The sequence below is a fragment of the Psammomys obesus genome, unplaced genomic scaffold (assembly GCF_907164565.1).
Source record: "Psammomys obesus unplaced genomic scaffold, mPsaObe1.curated_primary_1811, whole genome shotgun sequence".
Taxonomy (NCBI): Eukaryota; Metazoa; Chordata; class Mammalia; order Rodentia; family Muridae; genus Psammomys; species Psammomys obesus.
The window spans coordinates 5,904,538-5,909,690 of record NW_026596046.1 but is presented as its reverse complement, the minus strand read 5'-3'; the positions used below and the strand labels follow the sequence as shown (position 1 = coordinate 5,909,690).

The 5,153-nt window shown below is 38.7% G+C and overlaps 1 protein-coding gene across 3 annotated transcripts in view; it reads left to right on the top strand.

Moving 5' to 3' along the window:
• The window catches only part of Mef2a (myocyte enhancer factor 2A), a 127,665-nt gene that overhangs the window by 1,238 nt on the left and 121,274 nt on the right, over window positions 1-5,153 (top strand). The window lies entirely within an intron of this gene.

The window sequence follows — 5,153 nt, the reverse complement described above, 5'->3', positions numbered from 1 at the left end:
CCTCCCCCGGGCGCGCCACCTCCGGGGCCCCCCGCCGCGCCGCTCCTCCCCGAAAGTTGACGGAGTTCCCAAGGGGCCGCGCAGCCGCCGGCTCCGTTCCTCCGGCTCCGCGAACCTCGGGGGGTCTCCCCGCGCGGCGGACCTCCGGGGCGGGGGCGGGGGGGGGCGTCAGGCCCTGTGGTCGCACTTGAAGTTCCCCCACTTGTGCGTCGGGAGAAGGTTGGTTCGTCGGGGCGGCAGGTAGGGGGTCTGAACTCTCCGGTCGGGGTGTCGGTGGCCGGGTGTGTGTGTGTCGGGGGCTGGCTCGGGCGGCCGTTCCCCCCCCCCCCCCGCCCCCGGGCCCCGCCGGGGGCGGGGGGGGGGCTCGGGAGTTGGGGGGCTGCGGAAGGGACCCGCTCCCTGCCCTCCGCGGTCGAGTAGATCCCGCCGCGTCGTGCGATGGAAACTTTGCCTTCGGGTTTGGCATCGTCTCTTATTTTGGACAGCTGAGGATTAAAGATCGGTGATAATGCAGACAAGTTTGGGAAAGGTGAGCGGTTCTGAATTAGCGTTTTCTCCCTTCTCCTTGAGAACGTGTAACTATCAGATTCTTGCTCAGACCCGAAATCGGTCTCTGAGCTCTGAAGCTCCTGTCATGAGCCAGTAGGGAATAGTGTAGATCGGGTACAACACAGCGTTAACCTGTATGTTAATTTACTATGAAACTGGGATTTCAGAAACTGCAATTAGAAAGACCCGCTGTGATGTGTTGACAACTGTACTCGTACTTAAAAACTAACATTGTATAACAGTTTTCAAGTTTGTAGCGCATTGTGTTTCCCTTATGCCTTGTATCATCCATTACTGAACGACACTGAGGTTCTCTAAAGTAGTAATTAGGTGTATATTACACAAGAGTACTTTCCCTTTAAGAATCCAGCTGCGTTGTTTTGGCAACTGCTAAGTAGTCTAGTTGTCAGTTTTTAAATCTATGTTACCTTGGCAGTACTTTAACAGTCTGTGGAAAAGGTAAACAAAGTAGTGTTTTTTTTTTTTTTTTAACATACTAAAATGACATTTCTTTTAATGTGAATTTAGGAAACGAGGTTGAAGCAACTATTATGGTATTACGACATTTGTCTATACACCTTTGTCTTGTTTTTGTATCTTTTTGGAGAGCTCTTGACTCTTTTTTCTTGTAACTGGCAACTTCTAGGGGAAACATGCTATCTCAAAGATGATTTAAATTTTAGTTTAGTAATGTTATACAAATGGAGTGTTTACTGGAACATACAGTATGAGACAGTATAATTAGTATTTGTTGTGGGTTCACTGAACTGGAATTAATTTTAATTTTCAGTGCATATTGTTGCAGAAGTTGAGAGGATAATGTTAAAATAGTGAAAGCACTTTAAAGAGCAAACCTGGCTATTTATATGCTTGCATACTATATTAATAATTCTTGTTGCAAGAGTGTTTTCAAAGATATGTACTAAAACAGTGAATGCTTGTGAAGAACAGTGACCTCTAAATACAACTGTACTTACCCATTTCCTTCAATTCATACTGTTGTTACATGTAAAATCATAGTCTTTCCATGAAGGTAAAAGTGCACTTAACTCATCCTAGAAGATTTTAAATTGAAGAATTGGAGAGTGATCAAGGAAGGAAATAGCTTTCTGAGGCTTAAAAATGATTGTAATGTCAGCATGTTGAATTGTGCCCTGAGAATAATTTAATTCTCTATGTAGCTTTTATATTTCTACAATGGTGTATGTGGCAAAGGTTTTGTTTTATTTTGGTTTTAGTAAATGTAATTGGAAATAAAATTTTCTAGATGTTGAGTTGTTTCAGATGCTGATTCTGTATTTTTTCACCACAGCTTTGTATTTGAAGGTGAAGTTTGCTAATGTAGTTATATCTTAGTAGATTGTGTTATGATTTAGGAGGGGTCCACAATCAAATTTGTTTTGGCAAAGTAGCATGTTTGTCACTCTGTTTTCCTCTTGTATCTTTTAGTCTGGTAGGAAGAAGAATTTATTATAACATAGTGATGAAAATGATGAATTTCAGAGGCGTTTACATTTAAAACATTCAGTCTTATCACATCATGCTCCCCCTTTAAAGATAAGCTCGAAGTTCATAGGAATGTTACAAAGTCTAGTGGAAGCTTTTTTATCAGTGAAGGGCAATGAGAATACTATTTTGTGTATTGAAAATGATCACTATTGCCTTTTTTCCAAGATTAAAAAGATTTGTAAATGTGGTCTTCATAAACTAAGAAGTGAATGCCTTCTCCAGTTTAAGAAAAGTAAATAGGGAAATTGAGTGAAATTTTAGGGTAGATAAGGGCATGCAAGGTTTAGGGTAGATAAGGGCATCAGAGATTTGCAAAGGAAGGCTGTTTAATTTTGTTTTAGTTAGATCTTGATTTAGATGCTAACTTTACTGCTGACAAAATTAATGAAATAATATCAGAAAAATGGAAAAGAATTGTGTCACTTGTCCTATGGCATTAGAATTTAAATCTGATGCGTACATAGCTTACTGCTTGAGCCTTGATGTTCAAAAATGCATGTTACCCAGTGTCCCTCCTTCCCTGCTTGCTTTCATGTGTCTTTTCGTATGACAGGTATGTATGTGTGCTCGTGTGAGAATGCTTAGTGTTTGAGACACAAAGGACTTTGTACAGGAGAATGCTCATGTGTCTATTTTGATAAAATATCCCAGTGCTAGTGTCAGTTCACTCTCAGACAGCACATAAAATGTTTACTTGACTGTTTTACTTTAAATTTTTGATCTTTGACTGTGACTTGCTTTTAGTCTTACTCTCCCCCATTCTTTTTAGAATTAGATTTGAGTATTAGTAATCTTCCAATTCCTCACTGAGTTATGTCTTGTGTTATGAGAGTTCTTTTCAAGATGTGGTCTTTAACATTTGAAATTAGAAAAAAAAAATTGTTCAACCTACACGGAATAAATATACTTGAAAAAGCTTTTCATTAGTAAGTAATCTATAATTTTTTCATACTTTATTTTGCCTGGTCTGTGAAACTAAAAGACTTCATCTGTATTTATGTAATCTGTGTACCATATGATAAATGCACCCTCTTCCAGTTTACTATAATTAAATAGTATAAACTCATTTGTTAATTAGAAAGTCTTATGTTATAGCATAGGCTCTGTACTGGCATTACCTTATTAAGTACTTTTGTAATTTTATAGATTTTTAGCAATATTTGTATTAACTGAATTTAACTGATAATATCACATTTAATTTTAATATGCACTGTATTAATAGTAACTGAAGGTAAATACACGTATCTAAGTTTAAAACATTAGACTGTGTAGGAGAGGTGGAATACCATATCTATACAAGTGTTGTATGGTGGCAGGTAATTTACCAGCATTAGTTAGCACTTGATGCAGAAACCAGAGAGCACTTTCTAAAAAGGTGAATATACCTTTAACAGATATCAGACGAGGCATATTTTTTTCTTAAGCGTTTGAGGATCAAACCCAGCGTACCACTTGTGAGGCAGATGCTCTCCGTACCACAGCCACATCCAGCCCTCCAAAACAAGTACATCTTTTAATGGCTGTTCTGAATTAATGTTAGTTTTATTTTCTAAGCAGGAATACAGACTTTGTGGATTTAAAAAAAATCTGGAAAAGTTTTATGCTTTGAGAAATGTTTTCAGTAATGGATGGCAAGTTTGTGTTAATGAGCTGGTCTTCTCCCTTGTTTTTGTGACTAGCAGCATACATATGCAGTTATGCAGTTTGACATGAGTTTGGGATATGACTCTTTGTGTCTCTTGGAGCAAAGAGCTACTTTCTATTTGACCTTGTAAGATAACTTGTAACTTGGGCTTACTAAAAACAAGGTATTCCATCTGGCTGGCATTGCATAATGCTGTATTTGCCTGTTTCACCTTTGGTCCTTACTCCCAGAAGTTTATTTACTATGTAAGATTAGAATTGTATTTCTAAAATTCAGACTCAATATGCCAGTTCTCTTTTTTTTTTTTTTTTTTTTTAAAAATGTATGTGTTTTTTGCCTGCATATGTGTGTATACCACATGTACCTTGATGCTCAGAGGTTGAAGAGGGTGTCGGGTCCTCTGGAATTGGTGTTAAGGATGGTTGTAGGCCACCATGTGGATGCTGGGGACGGGAACAGGTAGGTTCTCCGCAAGAGCAATACGTACATTTAACACTGAGCCATTTTCAGCCCTACATGCCAGTTTGCTTGAAACCAAAAACAGAAACAAAACCTTTGAAGGCATAGGAAAGATCAGTAGAGGGGCTGTAAAGCAAAGTTAAGAGATTGCCCTCTAAAAAGAGACTGTTAAGTGAAAATACCACCCTATTTAGTGTTCTTTGAGAAATCCTCTCTCTGAGGCTGGTGTTCATTGTGTAAAACGGTTCGTAACATTGACTCCAGTGAGTTGTTGAGGGGATTCAGTTAGATGTGAGTATAGTAGAATGACTGATTGCGTAGTATGCAGGAATTTTTCCTGTACTATTACTTTTCTGCTACTGCATCTGCAGTTGTTTGTCAATGGCTCACCTCATAATATCGTTCCATTTCAGTCTTTCCAGACACACTGCCAGCCATTAACCTTTGGTTTCTCTGCCTTTTAGCATAGACCAGCTGTGTGCTCTTCACTGAAATAGCCATGTGTTTTCAAGGTGATGACTCCTCCTTTTTAACTTTCTAGCTTAGAATTCTCCTGAGCTTGCCATATAAGTAGACATCCCTTTAGAATCTTAAACATAGTAGGTTTAAAATAGAGCTATATTTTCCTCACCACTATTTTTTTCCTCTTTGTTTTCTTCTTCCTCTTCCTCCTCATCCTTTTCCTTCCATGATCTTGTATTTCTGCCAGTCTTCCCTACCTGAGTATATTACTTTGTTCAAACCAGAAATACAATATTTTAATTTTCAAATTTGTACTTCACGATTTATCTTCAGTACATCTTCTAGTCTCTGTTGCTTCTTCATTCTGTCATTGCCTTCTACTCCAGTAGCCTCCTGAGTGCTCCCTCATCTTCACACCTGCTCCCTCATTTTTGAGGCAAGCCTAGGTTGGTCTTGAACTTGCTGTGTAACTGAGGATGACCTATTTATTTATTTATTTATTTATTTATTTATTTATTTATTTATTTAT